The sequence below is a fragment of the Dermochelys coriacea genome, chromosome 2 (genome assembly GCF_009764565.3).
Source record: "Dermochelys coriacea isolate rDerCor1 chromosome 2, rDerCor1.pri.v4, whole genome shotgun sequence".
Classification (NCBI taxonomy): domain Eukaryota; kingdom Metazoa; phylum Chordata; order Testudines; family Dermochelyidae; genus Dermochelys; species Dermochelys coriacea.
In genome coordinates, this window is record NC_050069.1 from 249112329 (window position 1) to 249139072 (window position 26744).

The following is a 26744-nucleotide window of genomic DNA, read 5'->3' on the forward strand; positions in this document are numbered from 1 at the left end:
ACACACTCTGTCCAATTCCATTCTTTATTGTTCAGGTTTGATACTGCCCTCACCACTGTAATATCTGAGCACCTTCTAGTTGTGAATTAAGTGAAATGGCTAAGATCTGTCATGTGTGGCAAAGCGTTCTGGAAGAAACAGAACTTGCTTTTAATGAGCTGATTCCAAAGAACCTTGTGAGTTCTAGTTCTTCTCTTGTAGCACAGGATTTATCCTATGGATGTAATTGTAGCATGATCGCACACTCAGATTCTGTGCACTGCATGCTAACTACTAAATCACTGATCAGTAAGGCTAACTGTTCTCACGTGTCCTTTTAAATAACTGTGTACGTTACTATTATTGCTGTTTATATTATGTTCTAATAGGCAACAATAGAAACCAAACCACATTTCTTAGAAATGAACTTACTAAGGGCAGGTCTACACTACCGCTTACATCAATCTAACTTGCGTCCCTCAGGGGGATGTATTTTTCACGCATCTGAATGACATAAATTACAGTACCCTAAGCTCTCCCGCCGGCATAGTTCCACGTCTGGTGGAGATGAAGTAATTATGCCGATGGGAGAGCACTCTGCCTTTTGCATAGAGCAACTTCACCAGATGCCTACAGTGGCGCAGCTGTGCCGATGTAGTTTTTCTAGTGTAGATCTGTTCTAAAGCCTCTTATGCTACCCAACTTGGTTATAAATATTTTTTTCATGAAGTACAGCAGATCGTACGTCAGTGTTACTATACATCCTCTTTATGGAAAGTGTTGCCAGCTATTAATATTCACAATCAGTGGAACTACTAACTTGCAGGACTCACACAAAATTTAATAACATTAGAAGTGATTCAGCTCTCAAATAGGTATAAATCGGGCAAAACTCTGTAAAAGTCATTTGAGTCACACCAGTGTGAAATAATGTAAATGAAATTAGAATCAAGCACGTGGAGTACAAAGTGAATAGACTGCTATTGTGATTTGTTTGTGTACTAGGAAACTGGATGAGTAAATTAATTAAAAATGAATCTGCTGTAGAAAGACAACTTTTATTTACATAATCAGTTTAACCCTTGTGTATGGGAGGTTGGGAGAAGGAGGATAGATGTTAACCCTTGATTGCTGGCATGGTTTGATTATTCAGAATATAGGTTACAAAATTTATTGCATCCTAATTAATGTTAGTTGAAAGTTTGGCTCGAGCATTCATCTGTAGTTATTTTTCTTCTATATATGTATCAGACATCTATAACTGAGGTACTTCTTTACTCTTGTTTGTTTTTCTTGGAAGAAAAATACTTTGTCTAAGCCATATTCTTTTTACTGCAAATTCAATTGCTAGTTTAACGATTTCCACATTTTCATACCAGGTTCTGATTATTATTATTATTTCCTCTTGGATAACCCTGTGGGTTAGAAACAGTCCGAGGGACTCCTGACATACATTAGTACTTTAACAAAAAAAAAAAAAGAGCCTCTGTGTCTTAAAAGCAGTGGAGCACTGACTAGATGTGAACAACACTTCAAATCCCAAGCATTCAAAAATTGAGAGTCTGGCCTGCAAAGATCATGACATTGTCTTAAAACCCAGGAGATTTGAAAATAATAAATCTGGATTATTTTTATTTGCTTTCTGGATTCTGGGCCAATTAGGGTTCATATTTCCAAGCTTTTCTCTGCATCCATGAGCACTATAAACTTTTTTTTTTAAATGAAAGCTTTGATTCTCTCATAATCACATGACACCAGGAGACGGACCAAAAAACTATAAGAAAAACTTCATATATTGTGAGACTCACAAAATCATGAGTACTTATGACACCTTAGAGACTAACAAATTTATTAGAGCATAAGCTTTCGTGAGCTACAGCTCACGAAAGCTTATGCTCTAATAAATTTGTTAGTCTCTAAGGTGCCACAAGTACTCCTTTTCTTTTTGCGAATACAGACTAACACGGCTGCTACTCTAAAAAAAAAAAAAATCATGTGTTGGCAGTACTAGGATGGTATACAGCAGCTTATACTTGATTTATTATTATTTTTTGTTTTCAAACATTTATTTAGAATATTGTCATTTTCCACACTGCCGGCTAATGCCTGCTGAAGTGAGATATATTAGACTCAGAGACTGTGACTATATTTGCAGTCATCAAAGGTTAAGGAGAAGAGATTGAAAAATGCTGTAAGTATAGTGAACTACAGCGCACAGAGCTACATGGTTACTCTGCACCATGCTACTAACCTTTTTAATAGTCAACAATGCAAATATTATTTCAGAATTGCATTGCTTCAGACTTTTGCAATGTGTCATATTTAATAATACTGTACTGTAAAGCTCCAAGTGTTACCATTTGATGTATTTGTAAAAAAACAGAGTTCCCAGAAACCAGGTTATGAAGGTGTAATGCAGAAAATGGATTTCTATAATGACATTCCAGGGTGCAGTCCAGACCCATGATGGATTGTCATCGCCTGCTCTGCAACTTGGGGTGCCTCACAATATTTTGCTACTGTAGCTCCCAACCTGGACCCCTCACAAATAGCCAAACAGCATCCAGGTCACACCCTGAGTGTCTGTGTTCAGCTGCAGCATCCCGCAACACTCCAGTCACACTCTGGCTTCCACCAGCCTTGGTTACCACATTCAGGGTGATTCCAGCACACTCCCAGTCCCAAATTTCCCCCGCACTGTCCTGCCCGTTCCTGGAAAGTTCAGATATTTTAGGTCCGGTGCCACTGTAAGAGAAAATATCCATCACTTTTTTACTTTTAAATGGACTTACCCAAACAGTTCAGTTTGAATGCAACACTGGATTAGTTTTGATTAAAGAATAAAACAAGTTTATTTAACTGCAAAGAGATAAATTTTAAGTGCATATAAGTATACGGCATTGAAGTCAGGGCTTGTCTACACTACAGGGTTATGTCAGTATAACTTATGTTGTTCAGGGATGTAAATAGGCCACCCTCTGAGCAATGCAAGTTACACCGACCTAAGCGCCAGTGTGGACAAGCACAAGCCCCAACTTCTCCCTCCGACATAGAATCATAGGACTGGAAGGGACCTCGAGAGGTCATCTAGTCCAGTTCCCTGCCCTCGTGGCAGGACTAATTATCTAGACTATTCCTGACAGGTGTTTGTCTAACCTGTTCTTAAAAATGATGGAGATTCCACAACCTCCCTAGGCAATTTATTCCAGTGCTTAACCACCCTGACAGTTAGGAAGTTTTTCCTAATGTCCAACCTAAACATCCCTTGCTGCAATTTAAGCCCCTTGCTTCTTGTCCTATCCTCAGAGGTTAAGAAAACCAATTTTTCTTCCTCCTCCTCCTTGTGACAACTTTTTACATATTTGAAAACTGTTGAAAACATGTTCCCTCTCAGTCTTCTTTTCCAGACTAAACAAACCCAGATTTTTCCATCTTCCCTCATAGGTCATGTTTTCTAGATCTTCAGTAATTTTTGTTGCTCTTCTGTGGGCTCTTTCCAATTTGTCCACATCCTTCCCGAAATGTGGTGCCCAGAACTGGACACAATACTCCAGTTGAGCCTAATCAGCGCAGAGTAGAGTAGAAGAATTACTTCTCGTGTCTTGCTTCCAACACTCTTGCTAATACATCCCAGAATATTCGCTTTTTTTGCAAAAGCGTTACACTGTTGACTCATAGTTAGCTCGTGGTTGACTGTGACACCAGATCCCTTTCTGCAGTACTCCTTCCTAGGCAGTCATTTTCCATTTTGTGTATGTGTAACTGATTGTTCCTTCCTAAGTGGAGTACTTTGCATTTCTCTTTATTGAATTTCATCCTATTTACTTCAGACATTTATCCAGTTTGTCCAGATCATTTTGAATTTTAATCCTATCCTCCAAAGCACTTGCAACTCCTTCCAGCTTGGTATCGTCCGCAAACTTTATAAGTGACAGGTTTCAGAGTAGCAGTTGTGTTAGTCTGTATCTGCAAAAAGAAAAGGAGTACTTGTGGCACCTTAGAGACTAACATTTATTTGAGCATAAGCTTTCATGAGCTACAGCTCACTTCATCGGTACTCTCTATGCCATTATCTAAATCATTGATGAAGATATTGAACAGAACCGGACCCAGAACTGATCCCTGCGGGACCCCATTCATTATGCTCTTCCAGCATGAATGTGAGCCATTGATAAATACTCTCTGTGAACGGTTTTCCAACCAGTTTTGCACCCACCTTATAGTAGCTCCATGTAGGTTGCATTTCCCTATTTTATTTATGAGAAGGTCATGCAGGAAAGTATCAAAAGCTTTACTAAAATCAAGATTTACCAGTCTACTGCTTCCTCCCCCTCCCCCCCCATCCACAAGGCTAATTACCCTGTCAAAGAAAGCTAACAGGTTGATTTGACACAATTTGTTTTTGACAAATCAATGCTGACTGTTACTTATCACCCTATTATCTTCTAGATGGTTGCAAATTGATTGCTTAATTATTTGCTCCATTAGCTTTCCGGGTACAGAAGTTAAATTGACTGGTCTGTAATTCCCTGTGTTGTCCTTATTTCCCTTTTTATAGATGGGCACTATCTTTGTCCTTTTCTGGTCTTCTGGAATCTCTCCCGTCTTCCATGACTTCTCAAAGACATAGCTACTGAGGTGGTTTTATTATGCTGACGGGAGAGCTCTCTCCCATCAACATAGAGCATCTTCACCACACGCAGTCCAGCTGTGCCGTTGTAGGGCTTGTAGTGTAAACTAGCCCTCAGAAATGGTTATGAGAAAAGTAAAGATAAAATGCTTTCCAGTAGCTAAAATTTAACAAATTAGACTTGGTTCAAGGTGAAATTTTTAACATGTTCCCCCTAGCAACAGGGATGACCAAATTTCAGGTCAGGATCTGCCCCAAAGACCAAATGGCTGGTTTCTTTTGTTTTCTGTGAAAGAGAGATGAAGAGATTGACAGGGAGAGAGATCTTGGTGTGTTTTATAGTCCATTCACCCTTTGAAATGCATTTTCCTGAGGTTTCAGAGTAGCAGCTGTGTTAGTTTGTATCCGCAAAAAGAAAAGAAGTACTTGTGGCACCTTAGAGATTAAGATATTTATTTGAGCATAAGCTTTCGTGAGCTACATCGGATGAAGTGAGCTGTAGCTCATGAAAGCTTATGCTCAAATTTGTTAGTCTCTAAGGTGCCACAAGTACTCCTTTTCTATTTTCCTGAGGGTCACACCTAGATAAAGTTCATTTCTGCTGTGAGATTGGAGTCAGAGTCTCAAGGAAAAAGAGGTTCCATGCTGTTTGCTAAAATGTAGTTGGATCTGTTACTACCCCCCTTATTTGCCAGAGAATGGCCACTTGACAGGTGATTGCCCATCAACTTTGATGACACTGGCTAGAGGCGTCTGGTTGTCCTTTTAACAGGTTTTAGAGTAGCAGCCCTGTTAGTCTGTATTTGCAAAAAAGAAAAGGAGTACTTGTGGCACCTTAGAGACTAACAAATTTATTTGAGCATAAGCTTTCGTGAGCTACAGCTCACTTCATCAGATGCTCTAGCTCATGAAAAGCTTATGCTCAAATAAATTTGTTAGTCTCTAAGGTGCCACAAATACTCCTTTTCTTTTTGCGAATACAGACTAACACAGCTGCTACTCTGAAACTAGACTTATCTAGTAACCCACATTTCAGTCATAATTTCACATTATATTCATGACTTCACATATAATGTTGCTTCACACATTTCATCCTGGTATTATTGACCAGCCAGGAATTTAGTTTTCAAATGATACCTCACAAAGCATATTTTGTACAAAGATTATAATAATAGTTTGTAGGGTGTGAATACAGCGGTACATTTGGTCACATCTATCCTTTGTGTTCTATATGCGTTTATTTAAATAATATTAATAAAAGATTAGTCTGAACAAGGGAACATGCTCCATGTGCTCACTTATAGATGTGATCAATTTGGTTTTTAGCAGTATAGCATGTTCACTGCTACAGTATTGCCACCCCTGAAAGTTCAGAAATCATGAATTAAGCTCACAAAAAATCATGATTGGTTTTCAAATCATGAGATTATGTAAAAATAATAGATTTGGTGTTCTTTTTATTTGCCTTCTGCTCTTTGAGCCTTTAGGATCACTGGACTCCCATTTTGAAGCTTTCTCCACAGCTACGAGGGCTAGAAACTTACTTTTTCTTTAAGAATGAAGGCTGAAATCATCATGTATCCACTTGACTCATGAGCTGCGGCTTTAAGGAAAATAATAATTATCACGAGACTCATGACAAATATCATGAGAGTCATGACAAAATCACGATTTGCCAACACTGACACTAACAATTTCAGCAGTTGCTGTGTTTCATTCCAGTTTCAACAACTATCCAGTTTTATTAACATTTCTGGATTTAATTGCAGTCCCAGAGTTATAATATAATGGGAGTAAATTGTTTGTTGTTGGCTTCTGAAGTGGTGAAACTTTTGTCATAAGTAACTTATTGAATGCCTTCATCCTTCTTTTCCTGACCCTCTGCATGGTGCACATAAATTGTGCCTAACTTCCTCTCTTATGGATGCCCATTTTTTGTACACTTTTTAGCCTTTATTTCCTTTGGTTGTCTGACATGAAAGAGCAGAATTGATGTATGATTCTGTTACAATGGCTGGATGGACAGGATGCTGGCAATAAAAGATCTTCCTTAACAGAAATTAATTCCTTCTCTGCAGATGCTAGTTAATTTCTTAGCAGATGCAGTTAATGATGCTATTTATTTTAATGTTCTTTCATTAGAAATAAAGTATGGGTTTGGTCCTTGTTGGCAGATTTGTTTCTAAATTGTACCTGCTGGGGCTACCCTCATGAGACACGCCCCCCCCCCCCCCCCCCGTTTGGCTTAAGTCTGGAATAAAATCTCCATCAAATGGATAATACCTTCCGCACCAGTTTCCCTGTGCTAAGTCAGTTGGCAATAGAAAGATAGAAAGTATTGCAGAGCTAAGAGCTTATGAGAATTCAAACTACACATCCAGACCAGGCCTAATTGTTCAATTTCCTGTTTTAGATGTTTCCTTTTCCCCACTCTAAGATACTTAGTAGGCTTTTGCTGTGTTTGCCATAAAAACATCCTGTGTGTGGAGGGGAGGTGGGAGTTTTGGGAAGGGGAGTCAGAAACACAGTCAAGCTGAAGGTTATAAATCAATAATTTAAGGGTGGACTCATTGTCTCTTCATTTAGCAGAAAAGGAAAAGGCTCCCCAAGGTCTTGTTGAATGTAGAGAGGGCATTACATGTTCAGGAAAGGTACTGCAATTCACTCTCTCGCTGTGTGAATTGAGGGTAGAGAGTGCCAGATGAATTTAGGTTCCATAGGAAATCTTATGTCATTCAAGAGCTCATCTCAAATCCTGCAATAGTATCTTTCTATACTCTAAGTGTCTAAGGAAACTGGAAAAATACTGCAATCTATGTAAGCAACTTCTCCATTTTTGTGCTGTCATTCTTGTTGCTATAGATTAAAGAGCATAAGAAATCAAGTGTTGCCAACTTCTGCAATCATCATAATATAATGCGAGAATCTCAGGTGGGGTAGGGTGGGGGGAAGGGCAGGGGGTGGGGTAAGAGAAGTAGAAGTTTCTAGCCCTTATGGCTGCAGAAAAAAGTCTTGAAAATGTGAATGCTACAGACTCAAAAACCTGAGGACAAATAAAAAAACCCCCAAATTTGTCTTTTTTTTTTTTTTTTTTTTAAAAAAAACCTTACGGTTTTTAAGCCAAACTTATGATTTTGGAGGGAGCTAATATGATTTCTGAAAGCTTGGGGTTAGCAATACAATATGTTTATTCAATGTGCAATTCTTACAGTATTGCCAACACCAAATGTTCAGTATATCATGAGTCAGGTCTCAAAATCGTGAGCTTGGTGTCTTGCTTGATGTCTTATTGCAGTAAAATCATGAATTGATAGCACTCTTCTTAGTTAATAAGTTGACTTCAGATATCATAAAAGGGCCTTCTGTTTTGAGGCATTTACTGTATTTGCTGAATATATTAGGTGATTTTCCCCTTCTATCAGTAAATACCAATTTTTATGTACCTTTTCAGTAACTTTTTCACAATATGCTCTAGAAAGCAAAGTGTGCCTTGCTTCAGATTATGAGACTGATTGAGAGTGCAGTTGGAGTAGTGTTTAGTAACCTAGTGGAAATGGGAACTTAAAAGGTGAAAAATACGAACACCAAGCCTGATTCTTTCCGTCCACCATTTTGGCTTACATTGGCATGTCACAATCTTAATTTTAAGGGTGCTATTTTACTAGTAAATGCTGTTTATGCCAAATTCTGAAACCTTAATTATGTAATGGTTTGTTCAATAAAATATTCAAAAATTAAACTAAATTAATTTTAATCCTGTTTTTTAAAAGCACTAAAGAGCCATATTAGAGCTGAAAACAGAATCCGTGTACCTTCAGACAACTGCACTCATTTTGCTCAGCCCATCAGTATGAATATTCACAATCCTTGTTCTGAAAAATCTAATTAATTAAAATTGGCATTTCGGAGCCAAGTTGTGGAAGCTAAGCAGTAATGTCATGTATTATGCTAGCAGAGTGATTGTGCAATATGAGAGACCAAAAAGCAATCTGCTCTGATGTTTTTGTAGATTGTTATTGTACTCAGAAGATCTCAATTAATATTTTCAACTTTACGAATTGATGTAAACCCTCATCTTGCAATGCAGAACCAAGTGTGCAGACTACTGAGCTTCATCAAAATCAGTGGGGCTCCAGATACGCAGTGAGTCCTGTCGAGCATTGTGAATAGCAGGATTGAGGCCTTCATTAGCAGAGTGACTTTTGTGATTGAATAGCCATTTTTAAAGCACATTGGTAAACTGGCTTGCAGTCTTTTCATTTCCAGAGTAAAAAATGACCTGATAGTTCAGCAAGACCATCCCCACCCCTAGTCAGAGACTCAGAAATGTCAAGCTGATAGTTTCATAGAGTTCAAAGCCAGAGAAGACTACTAGATCATTAAGTCTGACCTCCTGTATATCACAAGCCATTATATTTTCACTCAGATACCCCTATATTAAGCCCAAAGACTGGCTAGACTGAAGCATTTCAATCCTTAGGAAACTAAATGGTGTGCTACAGGCAGAGAGCAGGAGTGACCAGGTGCCACCAATGCTCGAGGCCTCTGCAATGGCGAGGAACGGGTTAGGTGAGATATGTGTCGATGATCCCAGCAGGCTAATCACACTTCATGCCTCAGAAAAACGTGACCTCCTTCAGTCCCCCAAAGATTTCTGCCATTTTATTCTGGTGGAATATTCCTTCTCCATCCGTAGTTGGTGATTAGTACGAGTCTGAGTATGTGAGCAAGACGCACCATCCAGACATCTAGAAAGAGGATTTTCTGCATCACCTCAGAGCACTGGTCAATCCAGTCTGGTGTCCCATCTTCACCAGTGGCTAATCTCTGATTCTTCAGAAAAAAACCCATAATATATCTAGTCATTTGTGCATCTGGAGAAAAAATTCCTTCTTGAGCTTTACAGATGACCAGGTGAGGCCCTGACGTATGAGATTTTAGTCATTATCCACCATGATGGCAACCTAAGGGTTAGGCCAGGGTTCTCAACCTTTTTCTTTCCTAGGCCCCCCCAAAAAATGCTACAAAACCTCCAAGGCCCACCTGTGCCACAACAATGTTTTTTCTGCATATCCAAGAGATTAAAAGATGTATTAAATGGATTCTTAAACACACACACACAAAATATATAAAAAAGGACAATATAGGCACAAAAATAAACTGAATATTATTTTTTCATTTACTCAGTGTGAAACTTGTTGTTGGTGCTGATCAACAATTCTGCCAAGACATGGGGATATCTTTGACAAGCACACGCGCATGTCATGGTCAATGTTCATCCTGGTTCGGTACTTTGTTTTCATTGATGTCATGGCTGAAACTCCAGCTTTGCCTAAGTAGGTGGTACTAAAGGGGATTAAAACTTCCAGCGCTGCAGGAGAAGGTGTGATGTATTCATTGGAACACTGACACCAAAATGTCTCCAGTGGCATTTCTTTGAACCTGGTTCTGAGGGAGCTGTCTGATGAAATGTCATTGAGATCGTGTAATAATTTTGCTGGAACATGGGATGTAAGTTTAGCTTCAATGTTCTCACTAAAGGGGTTTGTAGTTCACATATGTGTAGCAACTTGTTCTGTTGTGAGTTCAGGAAAATAAGCATTACATTTGTTAAGCAGACCAGACAGATGCGCTGCTGAGGTTAAATTACGTCAAAGTCAATGTTTTGCTCCTGAATGAAAGAATGTAAGAGCCCAAACATATCAATAGTGCCCCCACAGATGCAAACTTTCCAGAGTTATAGTTTTCTTTTGAATGCCCCAATTCTTTCACTCTGGGCAATAAAATTAGTGTTCCCACCTTGCATAGTTTTATTCATGTTATTCATTCACTGAATATGTCTGCGAGGTATCCAGTTTTGCCAGACACATATCATCTTTCAGCACTTCAGCAAATTCAGTTTTCTTATCAAGTAAGAAGGTACATAACGCTTCCTTGAGATTAAAATACAGGCAAGCATTCTGCCTTGAGATAGCCATCTCACTTCTGTATGCATGAGCAAGGAATGGTACTCTGTACCCTCCTCCTCACATAGTGCAGCAAAACACCTGGAGTTGTTGCTCTGGATTTAATAAAACGAACAAATGTTACCGCTTTATTCAGAACACTGTGAATACCTGGTTTAATATCTTCTGCAGCAAGTGCTTCTCAGTGTAAAAAACAGTGTGTCCAAATAGCGCGAGGTGCAACAGCTTTTATTTTTTGCACAACATCAGAAAGCTTTCTGGTCATTGCTGTGGTTCCATAAGTGCAGACCCCAGAGCAATTAGTCCGGGTGTTTTCTGCTGAAATCATAAAATCATCTAACAGTTGAAAATGTCGCCTGACGTTGTTGTTATCTTGAGGTCTTTGCAAAACAAAAAGTCTTCCTTTATTTCCTTATTCCACACATACCGAACATAGGCAAGTAAGTGGGACATTTTTGAAATGTCTGTAGATTCATCTAGTTGTATAGCAAAATCATTGTCATGCAGCTGACCAATACACTGAGATACTTTTGACATAGAAATGTTCCGTTGTTTGACAGTGTCATTTGACGACGGTATTTTTGTCAGTACTTTGGCCTTCTTCTCTCCAAACACTGCCTTTGTTATTTCAGTAACACATGGCATTATCAAAATCTCAGCAATCGTATGTGATTTTTTTGTTTTAGCAATTTTCTGCACCACTGTGCAGGACGGCCTTAAATACTTCTTATCTGCAGTAGTTGTTGATTTCATTACTGCTTTAGTACCAAGCAGTTCCTTGGCCTTTCACTCAAAAAATGAATGGTGCTTATCCTTATAGATGTCATGTTTTGTAATTAAATGCCTCTGGAGGGTTTCAAACATTCATTGGACAGTATTTGTGCACAAATTACACACTGCAGTTCTGTACTTCCGGAACAAATCAAACTGAAATTCAAATATGTGTCTTCGTATTTCCTAAATTTTGCGAGGTTAATAGCAGCTTTTGTTTCTTACTCACATCACCTCCTTGGTGTTCTTCAGCCATTATGGTTGTTTAAGTTGTTGACGGAAGTTTGGTGTCATCACTCTTTGGGCTTTGTTGTTTTGAAGCTGATGGTTGAATTAAAAATGTATCCATATCTGATATTCATTGTTTACATTTACAAAAATTTCCCCTGTGCTGTGTAACTTGTCCTGCTCCAGTTGAAATAGCTCCTTTATAACCAGTAAAGGGAGCTAGCTAACTTGCAAAGCTGGTGTCAGACTCACTGAGCAAAAACCAAGGAGTGAGCCCTGACATGCAAAGTCTCTGGGGACAGAGTCAGAGCTGGGCCAGAAGGCATTGAGGCTGATATACAGGTTAGGTGACCCCCACCCCAGGGGCTGACTCGGAAATCTGTCCTTCTGGGCAGGAAGCCAGGGCTTGAGCTTCTGTCCATGGGGCACAGGGCTTCAGCCCATGACTAGCTTCAGCACTGCTGCTCCCTGCTTTAGCCCCACGGTGTCACTGGGTGTCATGGCTCCCGGATTCAGCTCTGGCTCCCAGCTTTAGCCCTGCGGGGCACACGGGTTTTGGGTTTCAGCCTCACAGCTTCAGCCCCGCAGTGGCATTGGGGCTCGGTGCGTCAGTCCTGCAGCCCCAGGGCTGCTCTGGAGCTTGGGGCTTTAGTCTTGGCCTCCGGGATGCAGCCCTGAAGCGGCACCGGGGTTGGGGTTTCGGCCTGCAACTCCCAGCTTCAACCCAGTGGCAACACCTAGGCTTGGAGCTTCATCCCCGCAGCTCCCAGCTGTTTCCCCACTGTGGGAGTGGGGCTAGGGGTTTCAGCCCCATGACTGCTGTTGGGAGTGGGATGTTGGGGCTCTAGGCTTCAGCCATAGGGCCAGTGGACTCCCATTGAGAACCTCTGGTTTAGGCCATTACGAGTTGTCTGCAGACACTACTTGGTTAGCTAAACTGCACAAACATGAGGCATGGGAATAGAACTCAGGGTTTTTTTTTCCAAAAGCATCAGCCCTGAACACAAGGAAGAGCTCTGTTAGCATTATTAAAGCTTTTGAATCCAGATGCAAACATTAGAACAGGTCAAACATTCCATCTGCCAGAGGGCAATTATACACATATGCATAAGCCATTATATTACAAGCTCATCTTTGTGGCCCCTCTTTCTTTAATAAAATTGGAATAAACAGGCAGCAGAAACCAGCTGGTCCAGCAACCAACCAAATAAATAAACCGTTCATCCAAAAACTTTTCTCCTCAGCATTTATTCATGAGGTCCCAGAAAAACATCTGATAACAAAAGAAATAAAAAGTTTCTCTTTAAACAGTAATAGAAATTGCTCAGCTCTGGCTACAAACACAGACCAGTAAAAACTGGATATGAAGTTCTGCCTCCACAGGGATCTCCATCTCCTCTCTGACTGCCATGCAACATCTATGGGGTTTTCTGGCTTCCCTCTGTGTATCTAATTAGACCTTCAGTTTCCAGCTCTGCTTCACTGTATGCAGTACACCTGTGGAAGTTCCAATCAAAGTTCCTGCCTGGTGAATATCAAATTGAGCCTCTGGAAATGTAATTGTTGTGTTTAAAGTAATATGGTGGGTTGGTGCCTCTGTCTCAGTTTGTGTCATTTTTTGCCCTTCCAAATAGGGCCTTTCCTTTTTACCCTCTCTGAATTAATTGGAAAGGGTCACCGATTTGTTCTCTGAAGAGAACACCAGGAAAAATGGCGCAAACCACCATTAGCATCTTAATCCACTGCAGTGGTTAACTAACCATGTTCGGGTACATTTCAAGATGTTGGTTATGATCTAAATCAGTGTTTTCAACATGGGGAGGTCATAGGACATGTTTAGGGGGGTCACAAGCAGGCGTTAGGGAATAGGAAGTAGGGCAATTACCTGGGGCCCCACACCACAGGGGACCAAGCGAAACTAATTTGTGTTTCAGCCCCATGTCCTTTGGGGCTTCAGATCTGCAACCCATGGGGTTGGAGCCGCAAGCTGTGTGCTTAAGGTAGGAGGGTCTCCATTTTTTCTAGTGGGAGGTGTCTGTGTCCACAATTAAGTCCAGCACAAAAAGGTTGAGAAACACTGATCTAAATAGTCCAGAACCCTGTTTTTTGAAAAACTTTCTCTCCCCGTGTATCGTTGCCCAAATTAAGGCCTGTTGGGTCACTTCACTGTTGATCTTGTTATGAGAGAATTCTATATCTCTGTGTGTGTGTGTGTGTGTGTGTGTGTGTGTGTGTGTATATATATATATATATATATACACACATATAAAATTAATAGTTAAGGTAGTAATAGGTAGCACCAAGAAGATGGCACTTAACATAGTTCCTGGGTTTTGGAGGACTGGTCAAACTTGTGGTGCTCTACAAACAGCTTCCTTTGTGCATTTCTTTACATCGGGTCTTAACAGACCTTGAATTTTAGCTCTTCACACTGCATTCTCACAGCAATACGCATGCCTCTGAAACCCGCTCCCTTCAGTGTTCCATCAAAACCTGAATTTGGTGAGCTCCAGACACACTGAATGGTCTTATTGTTTGATCAGAGGTTTCACTGACCTCTTCAGTAATAGAGAATGTTTTGTTTTGTTAACAAGCTTGAGGTTTTTATTCTATTCTTCAGATCTATAATTGTTGTTGTTTATTGATGTAAAGTGTCTTAGCTTAATATAAGCATCTACATTGTATTGTTAAAAAAATCCAAACAATAATTCTGAGTTCAACGATCATGAAAAACTGGAGTTTTTTGAAAGGGCTGAAGAGTTGTTTGCTTTTCTGGGATGAGTAGATTGGTTGGGGGTCCGATGCCAGTGGCCAGATTTCTAAATGGCTCGGCACCCAGCAGTCATCATTGAAACCATTATCGTTAACAGTACTGCAGTAGTGCCTAAAAGCCCAGGTCAAGTGCTGGGTGGTGTACAAACAGAGAACAAAAATATGGTCTTTGGGACAGGGATCTTACATTCTAAACAGAAGACAAAAGACAACCCATGGATACAGATGTATGTGGGGAGCACAAAGACAATATTGCTGAGCCCTTTTGAAAATCTGGTCAATTAAGTTCATTTTCATTCGTCAGTAGGTAGGGTTAGGGTAGAGGTAGTTAATAGATGGACCGCCAGATGCTTTTGAATGGATCTAAAAATCTTTTTATTTACTTTATTGTTATTTTTAAAATTATTTTCTCTGGAGTCTGGCCTTGACTATACTTTGACCAAGAAATTTCGACCTTGACACAAAATAACTGTTTACCTCTGGTTAGGGACACAGGCGCCGACTTTCAAAAATGCCAGAGGGTGCTCAACACCCAGCTTTGCCCCAGGCCTTGCCCCCATTGCACCCCTTTCCCCAAGGTTCCATGCCCATCCTGCCTCTTCCCACCACTGCTCCATCCCCACCCCGCCTCTTCCCGCCCAGTTCTGCCCCCTCCTCTGAGCTCGCTGAATCCTCGCTCCTCTCCTCCTGCCTGCATGCTGCAAAATAGCCGAAACAGCTCATCACAGCGGGCGGAAGGCACTGTAGGAGGGGGAGATGCTGATCCACGGGGCCTGCTGGCGGGTGGGAGATGCTGGGGGTGTGTAGGGGAGCTGATAGGGGCGCTGCAGATGGGTGCTCAGCACCCACCATTTTTCCCCGGGGTGCTCCAGCCCTTGAGCACCCATGGAGTTGGTGCTTATGGTTAGGGAGCAGAATGATCTAGCATTCTGGCTAAATGTATCATGTCCCTCTCTAGTGACCAGTGCACGTACAAGATGGGACACTATTGGTGTTGCCAGCTAAGCAGTTATTCCTTTAGCTGAAGTGATAGTGATTTTGGGGGATGTTACAATGGCTGTGGTCATTAATAAAATGTTTCCAATACTGGTCTGTGGTATACAGGATAACTGAATGGCACAGGAATTACCTTGTCACAAATATTATAAATATATAAGCCCATTTTTCTAAATTCTACATGCCAAATATTAAAAACTTTGAACAGTGCTTTTGTAGGATGAAAACAACAACAAAAAATGTTCAGGCAAGTTATGTTCCAGCGTTTGCATTTAATCATTCGTTTCAATTGGAAAAGTTGGTTGTGTTCATTACTTCAGAAAGATGGGATTATTCTTTAGTATGTTCATACTAGTACATGACAAAACAACATTATTTATCAAAATGTAGTAGGGACCAAACTCATATTCTAGGGTTTCACAACAAATTTAGCACTTTACTTGTGTATAGCTTATTATTTGTCTTCACTTGAAGGTTGACTAGCTCAATTTTGGTGAAGGAGATTCTTTGTAGTGCAGTCTGTCAGGGTGCCATCTAAGTACAAGAACCTCATTGACAGCTGCTAATGGCTGGAAACTGCTGACAGTAAAAGAACAGGAGTACTTGTGGCACCTTAGAGACAAACAAATTTATTAGAGCATAAGCTTGTGTGGGCTACAGCCCACTTCATCTGATGCATAGGATGGAACATATAGTAAGATATATAGTTAAAATTGGAGTGAGTTGTCACCTGTCTTCCTGTGATAACCATTTAGAAACAAACAGTTGTTTTCAGTCTCTCAGCAGTTCGCTAAGTAGACTAAATTGTGTTTATGAAATGTATGCATAGGTCATCCCAAACTGTGTTGTGCTATAAAATAAGTGCTTAGAAATGTATTTGTAACAAGTGTTCAGTCTAATGACTTGCAATCTTTAAATTGTAATAAGATGCCCAAGGCTTCATTTCAATTAAAGAAAAAAAATTACAAATACATACTTTTATAAGCTCCATAGACATTGGAGAAAATTTGGAGGCTTTACAATATTTTGCATATGGTTAATGGGGGGAAGTGGCATTCACAATTAGGGATAATAAAGCTAACAGGAATGCTGATCGGAATTATAGGCAGGGCTGGTACCATCTATTGTAAAAGTTGTCCAATATTTCCCATTGTAACACCTGGTTTTCACTTTCTTATAACTGTGCCAAAATTTAACTGGTTGGGTTTAAATTTTCAATGCTGTGTTTCTGCCTTAAGCTGAATTGTTCTGGAATATTTCAGACAAAATGGTTCAGCAGTTTCCGAAAATGAGGTTGTATAAGCAACCTTAATTCTGACATTTCCTAACTTTTGAGTGTTCAACTGTGCAACCTTAATAATCTTCTTTTAATGTAGTTTTTTGTGTGTTCTATATTTCTATATTAGAAAAGCACTCCTGAGACAGATGCAGATTGGTTAGGAGAATCCCAAGAAGCAGCAGCAGCAGCATTTTAAGGTCATACAAATCACCATTCATAAACTAATGCATTATTAATCACTAAATAGCCTCTTATTAGCTGTCAGGTGAACTCCTTCTTGCTAATCCTTCTCTGTTGTTGAAAGCACTGTTGAAGCTAAACTAATATATTGGCTAGAATTATCTATTATATATTTCTCATGGACTAGTTTGCCTCAGATGAAATCTTTCCTGGGACAAAGTGGCACAGCAGGTTTACAACAATGTACACCAGATCTGACCTTGCATATCTGCTGCATATCAATTCCCTGACATTTCAGAACCTGGGGCATTGGTGGGCCTTGGTTCCTTCTGTTCTGTCTGTGGCACATAATTGTTTAGTCTCCTACTCTGTGATACTTTGGTCTAATTTTGATGGTTGGGTTTATTGTGCGAGTGTTGGGTAGTGTTCATGTTCTGTGATATACAGGAGGTCAGACTAGATGATCTGGGGGATCCCTTCTGCCTTTACACTCTATGACTATTTTTAGCATGCTAGCTCAAGCCCCCCTAGCATGAGTCTGTCTATCTAGACTGGGAGCCTCTCAGAGTAGGCATACACTTAAGGGCCTGATCCTGACATCTTTGCATACATGAAGTTCCAACCACCTTTAGTAGAACTTTTGCACACAACAGAACTGCCACATTAAAAACAGGACATCTAAATACCATTTTAATATAATAATCTTGTATATAAGTAACATTCTTCACTCTAGCATGTGAGTACTGGTGAACTTTGTGCCACTGTCATTATGGCTCTTCCAAGAGCATTTGTGTGGGATGCCTTTCCCTTGCTCTTTGCTGCAATACGGTTGCTGTCGCCTGCCTGGTGTATGTGAAGGGTTGAGTTTGCCTTTGCTGGAGATCTAGTGTTCTTTCCTGTGGAAGCAGTCCTTGCCCAAGTAGAAGATGAACATGAGGGAAGGGGCTTATCACTGGTCTTGGACACCCCAGGTCCTGCCTTGAAGGAGGAGATAAAAGGTAGAGGCAGCAAAATGGGAAATACACAGCCATATTCTGTTCACTTACACCAGTATAAATGTGGAATTACCCCACTGAACAGAAGGCTGGATTGCTCCCTCCTGTGTAAATCTTTGGTGGGTGTGTGCAGCAGGGGTGGGAGGGCATCTCCATGAGGAACCCCTTATTGAAAATTCCTGCTTGTTTTTCCAACAGTGGGGAGAAGGGCTTTTCTCCCCTGTACAACAAGCTACAGGACCTTCCCCCAAACCCTATGGAACCACCAGAATTCCCAGGAGAACACAGGTGGTGTTTGCATGGAGGTTCTGTCTCTCTCTGTGAGCTTGGGAGCCTCCCTGGCAAAATGGATCTTCACTACGGCTGACTGTGGGACTCCCTCTTAATGGTGGAGTCCCATCACATAGGGGTGTTCTGGCAAATGTAATAGGAGCTTAAAGTTATATTACCGCTCCCAGGTAACTCTTCAGAGACCCATGGGAGACAACGTGCATCCCCTTGACTCTGACCCCTTCTAGTGCAGGGCTGTCCAGTCCTCCTCCCTTCTCCCCTGCATGGGTGGCAGCCTCATGGAGTTATCTCCTTGTGATGTCTATAGGGAGTTCGAGGAGGATGGAATAGTGGTACAGAGGCATCTGATCCTTCTCCTACACAGCAAAGGGAAGATCTTTGGGCAGGGAGTCACATTTATGCTCGCATCATGGAGATGCATTCTAAGTACAGTTGTTACAGGGAGGAAACGTCAGTCAAAATTAGGGATAGTAAAGCTAGAATGTACATACCAGAAAAGCATTCTGGAGACAGATACAAATTTGCAAGGGGAATCCATTGAAGCAGCAGCACAATTTCTAATGGAAAACACTAATTTTTAGGGGTTTTTTTGAAAGTTGCCTTGACCAGGGACATAGCACAGGGAAGTTTTTCATATCTGAAAAGAGTGAGCTGCTGGGTGAGATAATCTTCTTCTTGACTGCTTGCTCATGTCCATTCCATGCTAGACATGAGACCGTGTGTGCGCCACATGCACTGTGGCTGGAGATTTTTCCCTTGGTGATATCTGTAGGGCTGACTCTAGCACTCTCTGGAGTTACATGCATATGTGCCGGTATAAGGGGCGCAGCCAGTGCCACACCCTCTCAGTTCCTTCTCACCGCCCAAGACGGTTGCTGGAATTATTCTTTTTGGTGTGGCAAGGGCTATTTTCCAGTGGTTTGCACTCTTCTCCATTTGTTCAAAGTGTAGTTATTGTCATTAGTGTATATAGTTCTTAGAGTTAGTATATATAGTAGTATAAATAGTCCCCTGTGGTTGAGAGACTTTTTGCCCCGGTCATGTCAGCAGCAAATGAGTGCGATGGGCAGGGGCAGTCGAGCGCTATCCCTAAGAATAAAGAGGCTGAAAGACTAGACATCTTTGGGCAGAAAGTTTATTCGTGGGCAGCCTTGAGTTGCATATCTCCATCAGCAGGCTTTGCTGGAGAGGTACGATTTTAATCTATGGGACTCATTGTCCAAATTTAAGGACACCCTCACGCAAGAGTCAAGGAAAGAGTTCATGGCCATTTTGGAGGTGGCAAGAGTGTGACCAGGACCTCTCTCCAAGTGACTCTGGATGCAGTGGACTTGGCTGCCAGGACTATGGCATTGGCAGTCGCCATGAGATATTGTTCATGGCTCCAGTCCTCGGGCCTCCCTCACAAAATTAAACAGTGCATCCAGGATCTCCTTCCTATTTTCAGAGCAGAAGGACTCAAAACTGCATGGACACAAGGGCCACACTGTGGTTCTTAGGACTTTATAAGCCTCAAGCATTGAGAAAGCACTTTAGACCACAGCAGGCTTCCAGATTCACAGTTCTTCCCAGACAGGAGCCTTACAAAAGAAAGGGGAAAGATTACAAGTGTCGCTAACTCCTTCTGTCCACTTTAGCCTTCCAGTCGGGCTCTCTCAGATATCCCAGCAGGACCAAGCAAGCCTTTTGAAGGTGCACCAGTCTCAGCTCTGGATCCAGCCCCTCTTTTGTTTTTGGACAATCTGTGGTCTATCAGCCCAGCTTGGTAATATATAACTTTGGACCGTTGGGTCCTCAATACAGTAACAGTCGGTTATATCCTTCAGTTTGTATCTACCCCTCAAGGCTGTTCCTCTTCAGGAACCCTTCTCACAAGGAACTTCTTGCTCAATCCCTCCTACGTGTGGGGATCGTAGAGCAGGTTCCCTGGGACTTGAGAGGGAAGGGGTTTTACTCCCGATATTTCCTAATCCTGAAGGCCAGAGGGAGCCTACAGACCATCTTGGACCTGTGTCGCCTCAACAGATAACTCAAGAAACTGAGGTTCCACATGTCTCCCTGCCCTTCATCATTCCCTCCCTGGATGCAGGGGACTGATACGCCACTCTCGACTTAAAGGACGCTTACTTTGACATCTCTATCTTTCATGGCCACAGAAGATTTTTCAGGTTTGTAGTGGGTCAACGCCACGACCAATCACAGCTGTCCCCCTTTGGCCTATTAGCAGCCCCACAGGTCTTCATGAAGTGTTTTGACAGTAGTAGCAGCCTTCCTCAGACGCCAAGGCGTGCAAATCTACCCATACCTTGATGACTGACTGGTCAAAAGTTAGTCCCAGGCTCAGGTACGGCACAGCATCAGTACAGTCCAGGCCACTTTCCAGGCACTGGGCTTACTGATAAATGAGCACAAGTCAATCCTGGTCCCAGTTCAGAGAATAGTTAATTGGAGCAGTGCTTGACTTGACCCAAGCCAGAGACTTCATGCTGGAGGCTCGATTCTGGATTATGTTGTACCTGATATTCAAGGTCACGGTTCCCCCAATTATGACTGCTTGGGTCTGCCTCACACTATTGTGATCCATAGTGGCATTTACTTATATGGTACAGTACCTAGAGCTGCATCTCAGGCTCCTCCAGATGTGGCTGGCGTCAGTTTACTCCCTGAGCAGACACCACTTAGACTCAGTACTCACAACCAGTCCTCACTTCCCTGACCAGGTGGAAAGACCCAGGATTGGTAATGAAGTGGATATGCTTTTCTGCCCCTCGACTGTCAGTAACCTTAGTCTCAGATACAACAGACCTAGGGTGGGAAGCCCACCATGGATCCAGGACCTCTGGTTCCAAGAAGAACTGCCTACATATAAACATCAGGGAAGTACAAGTACACTTAGCTTGCCAAGTATTTCTTCCCCAGATTTCAGGCAAAGTACTGCAGGTCCTGATAGACAACACCACCTCCATGTTTTACATCCACAAGCAGGGAGGGGCTCGATCTTCGGCCTTGTGCTAGGAGGCCCTCCGGCTGTGGGACTTCTGTGTGAAACATGCCATTCACCTCAAGGCAACGCATCTCCTAGGACCCTCCCAGGACCGGCGGATCACTTTAGCAGAGCCTTTTCCATTTTCCATTTTTCATTTCCCAGTGAGACCATGAGTGGTCTCTTCACTGAGAGGTCATCAGTGTCATCTTCCAGGCCTCTCCAGGTGGACCTATTCACCAGCAGGCAGAACAGGAAATGCCATTAGTTCTGTTCACAGCACAGGCTTCCTTTCCAATGCTTTTCTCCTCTCACGGGCAGACCATCTACTGTAGACCTTTCCTCAGATTCCCTTGATTCACAAGGTTCTCCTAAATATCAAATGGGACAAGACAAGGATTATCCTGATAGCATCAGTGTGGCCACATCAGCAGTGGTTTGGCATGCTTCTGGACCTCTTGGTGGTAGCACCACTCATAATCCCACTTCTCCTGGACTTGATCTCACAAGACCATGGCAGATTGCTTCACCCGAAGCTTGCCTCCCTGCACCTGACTGCATGGATGCTGCGTGGCTGAATCCCGAGGAACAAGCCTGCTTGGATCAGGTTCAACAGGTCTTGCTAAGTAGTAGAAAGCTTTCCACCAGGGCTACCTACTTGGCCAAGTGGAAACTTTCTTTTGTTGGGCCTCTGAATGGAATCTCTCTCCATTCTGAGCTTCTTTGCTTCACCTAAAGCACCCAGGTCTGGCGCTTTCATCTATTAAGGTTAATTTAGAACCTATCTCAGCCTTCCCCACTCCAGTGAACGGCAGATTGTTGTTCTCCTACGGTTTCTCAAGGGGCTGGAAATGCTCTATCCTCAGGTTCACGAGCAGACCCCTCCCCCCCATGGGACTTAAAACTGGCCTTGTCGAAACTCATGGGGGCCCCCCTTTAAGCTGTTAGCATCGTGCTCCCTACTGCTTCTCTCATGGAAGGTCACCTTCCTGGTGGTTATCATCTCAGCCAGAAGGGTCTCTGAGATCAAAGCCCTTACCTCAGAACCTCTTTACATGGTGTACTTTAAGGACAAGGTCCAACTGTGCCCCCATCTGACCTTTCTACCAAAAGTGGTGGCACAATTCCACAACAACCAGATCATTTTTCTACCTGTCTTCTTCCCAAAACCTCACAAGTCCACCAAGGAACATTGGCTTCATAAGCTGAATGTTAGGCAGGCCCTCCCCTTTCATACTGAAAGGACTAAGCCCTTCCACAAATCCACACAACTCTTTGTAGCAATAGTGGAAAGGATGAGAGGGCTACCTCTGTCATCCCAAAGAATCTTGTCCTGGATAACCACCTGTATTCGGGCTTTTTACGAGCAGGCAAATGTCCCGCCTCCAGCCGTCATGACTGCTCATTCCACAAGGGCCCAGATTTCGTCAGCAGTGTTCCTCGCGCAGGTACCAATCCAGGACATTTGCAGAGCTGCAACCTGGTTGTTGATTCATACCTTTGCGTCCCAACAGGCCGTTATCCAACAGGCCCAAGACGATGCCAGTTTTAGGAGAGCAGTGTTACAGTCAGCATGTCCATGAACTCCGAGCCCACTTCTTGGGGTACAGCTTTTGGGTCACCTAGCATGGAATGGTCACGAGCCAGCACTCGAAGAAGAAAAAACAGTTACTAATCTTTCGTAACTGTTGTTTTTTCAGCTGCATTGCTCATGTTTCCATGACCCACCCTCCTACCCCTCTGTCAGCGTTACCAGCAAGAAGGTTCTGAGAAGGTGCAGGCCTGGCAGCGCACTTTATATATACACATATGCATGTGACTCCAGAGGGCATTAGAGTTGGCCCTACCACTAAGGGCAAAATCTCTGGCAACAGTGCACGTGGCTCACCCACACCTAGCATAGAATGGACATGAACTAACATCTCAAAGAACAACAGTTATGAAAGGTTAGTAACCATTTTTTATATATCCTATGATATTTCATGTAGATGCTTTTTATAAATATCTCTTTTGATATGACTGAACTTTTGATTATTCTAACTTGACTATTTTTTAACGTGAAAAGTTTCGTTCCATTAAAAAAAAAATCTCCTGGGGAAATCACCAGTAACCTTTGATTACTATATCTGGAGCTTCTGTTTTGTAGGGTTTATTAATTTCATTTTTCACTACGTATTTTTAGCAATTTTTGAGTTTTATTTAGATGTCCAAAAATCAGGGGGGTTTGAGCTTTCTTTTAGTATACACTGTAATAAGTAATGACAGGTTTCAGAGTAGCAGCCGTGTTAGTCTGTATTCGCAAAAAGAAAAGGAGTACTTGTGGCACCTTAGAGACTAACAAATTTATTAGAGCATAAGCTTTCGTGAGCTACAGCTCACTTCATCGGATGCATTTGGTGGAAAAAACAGAGGAGAGATTTATATACACACACACAGAGAACATGAAACAATGGGTTTATCATACCCCACCCCCCACTGTTTCTCTGATATTCTTGTTAACTGCTGGAATTAGCCTACCTTGCTTGTCACCATGAAAGGTTTTCCTCCACCCCACCCCCCCCCCACCCCCCGCTGCTGGTGATGGCTTATCTTAAGTGATCACTCTACTTACAGTGTGTATGATAAACCCATTGTTTCATGTTCTCTGTGTGTGTATATAAATCTCTCCTCTGTTTTTTCCACCAAATGCATCCGATGAAGTGAGCTGTAGCTCACGAAAGCTTATGCTCTAATAAATTCGTTAGTCTCTAAGGTGCCACAAGTACTCCTTTTCTTTTTGTAATAAGTAATGTATAACAATACAATATACAAGATATATAGTATACAACATACATGTATATTACATGCATATGTATTATGTACATTGCTCATTGCAGTAGTATATACTGTGTTGAGTAATCTCTTTATAATGTTCCCAAACAGCACTATGTTAAAGTGCACTATGGAACCTTGAGTGCGCACCATCAGGATCTACACAAACCAGTTACATGTGCAACGTGTTAGGACAGTTTAGAAATCGCACTGCCATAGTCTGCATTACTGCTCCAAGTAGACACAAGATGCATCTCTGATGTTTTTCTGGTGTTTACTGGATAACCACTATTGTGTTTATTGGTTAAAACTGAGAATGCATCCGATGAAGTGAGCTGTAGCTCACGAAAGCTTATGCTCTAATAAATTTGTTAGTCTCTAAGGTGCCACAAGTACTCCTTTTCTTTTTGCGAATACAGACTAACACGGCTGCTACTCTGAAAACTGAGAATCAGGAGCCCTAACTATATATTACAGTTACAGCGTGTCAGAACTGCAAGGTTATAGGCTCAGCTATTTGGCTAGGATTTAGTGATAACTATTTAACCTTGATCTTCACTTTGCAATGTTCTTGTAAACACGTGACTTTGATGAAATAACTTAGCATTCTGAATCAGTAGTCACAACTGCAACTGGCAGAGAGGTGACATGATTATTTATAAAGCTTTATAAAGGCCATCCTGCAGTTTAATAGACATTTGTTTCCACTCAGATGCTAAAATATTAATCTGAGCTGCACTGTAATCTGATTTTGGGTATTAACAACAGGAAAAGCTACCTTTTAAAAAAAATACTCCTTAATAATTAAAGAATTTTATTTCTGTTTCTGCTTATGTGCAAAATCTAGCCAGCTTCCTGTAGTGAGTTGATTTTTTATTAAATGATATAGGCTCTAGCCCTAGCTGTGTATTCAGACACTGGAAGGGGAAAAATCGTGCTGATTTTGAACATATTTTTCTAAAATGTGTTTTATGTACATGATATTGAAACATATCCACATAAGGCATCTGCTGTGTCGTTGATCTTTTAGTGACTGCAACATTAGGCTCAGATTATTGTGGTGAGATACTATTCAGATTAGAGTCATAACACAAGGAGCTGCTGTTTTTCTGGGAATTCTTAATCCATGATCTATAATTGTATTTAAACAGGAGTAAGTTTTCTTTACTTTCAACTTTCTAGAGGCTGGGCTCGTTAGGGAATCTAGAGCTCAGTTTAGGTTAGTTTATGTACTTCTCTTTTTTACCCCCTCAGTGGTATAATGATTGCATGTAAAATAAATGTGCTTGTGGCATGGCAATTGTGTATTTCTCTGCACTGTAGCTGAGTCTTTTTGAACATAGGGGCAGTGAACTGTATCACAGTCTCTGATGGAAGTCTGAACAACAAATTATATTTAGAACAGACACTGCTTAGCAATGCGCTGAGCATCAGAGTGGTCTCAGAAATCAGTAGCTATATGCCTGCATGCCTTTTCAGCCAACAGCAAAGAACCATGTTGATAGTTGTCAGGGGGGAAAAGGGAGGGGCAGAGATTTAGCACCACTTGTCCATTTTCCCAACTAGCAGAAAGAGATGGCAGTGACAGTGTGCCAATAGAATAATAGTATAGATCACCGCAGACAGGGTATTTTCTAACTTCAGCTTATTATGTGTTCTCGCATATCAGTGGTATAGGGCCTACTTTTCATAGGTGCTGAGCATTTGCAGCTCTCAATGACTTCAGCTGGAGTTGTGCACTGAAAATCAAGCCAGTAGTGTATAAATAAGAGGTGAACAGACTGTGAGTTTGGGTATTGCTTATCCTTGTAGCTAACAAGTTCAGTTAAAAAAATCAATTGTTTGGAATACATTGAAGATTTAGACTTATGGGTCATAAAGAAAACGTCTCCACTAGATTTACACCTTCATTTTAAACTAGTTTGTTTTTCATGCACTCTTTTGAAGATGGAGAAAAGCCAAAGATCCTTGGGCATAACAGGTAAAATATAGCTTTCCCTAGAGTCTTCCTCAAGCCAGTTCTGATGACTGAAAATTCAATTGGTTATGAAGGCAGTAGTTCACTGTGAGTGCCAGTGACTTTTTCAGAAATGACAGCCACCATCCTTATGGTGGAAACATTTAAAAAATAAAAAAATGACTGGGTTGATAGAGTAAAAAGAAATGCTCTAACTCTCAGATGCAGAGCAGTGTCTTGGCAGAGCATGACAGAAGTAGGACGTTGTTCAGATTCCTTTGGCTTTCTAAGAGACTGTTAATGTTACTCACAATCACATCAGTGCCTTACCTTGTATTCTCCATCCTGCTGGGCTTCCCCCTCCTACTCCTCTTTCTCGAGGAGTCTCTTCTAAAGGAAACCCATGGAACAGCCTGAAGCTGAACAGTGTATCTCACAGCTCAGTTCCTGGATCCATCGTCATTTTTTTTGTCAGCAGATCTAAAGTAGAATTAACGTGAAATGAATTAATTAATCCAGTGGACCACCAGCATGGAAAGATAAAAAAACATATTTTTAATGAGAAGCTCTGTTGAGCCTATTATCAGATTAACAAAAAATATTTTTCTTGTTTTATGTGGTATTTTCCAGTCACATCAAACGAGTGTGTGGCTTTTTGTGTGTGCCTAATATAAAACAATTAGGTCCTGGTGGAATTCCTGAGAGCTGCATGGATGCTATGCTGACTGTCCTTTGTTGAAAAAACTGCAGTTATCAAATGTGCCTCCATAATGACTGAAACCACAATTCTGTAGAGGAATACAGTTAGCTGAAAGCTGCTATAATATACATAATCTGTTCTGCTGCAGCTGGGGAAACTTTTCAGTTCTAAAGAGGACACTGGTGCCAGTACATGGCCTATATTTA

At 41.5% G+C, this 26744-nt stretch overlaps 1 protein-coding gene and 1 long non-coding RNA gene across 11 annotated transcripts in view; both read left to right on the forward strand.

Annotated features, from left to right (window-relative positions):
- Positions 1-26744, forward strand: part of DIP2C (disco interacting protein 2 homolog C) — a 513143-nt gene that overhangs the window by 171998 nt on the left and 314401 nt on the right. The window lies entirely within an intron of this gene.
- Positions 9290-22743, forward strand: LOC122459047. Its single transcript, XR_006279480.1, has 3 exons — positions 9290-9301; positions 22492-22496; positions 22585-22743. It is a non-coding gene; the product is annotated as an uncharacterized LOC122459047 (long non-coding RNA).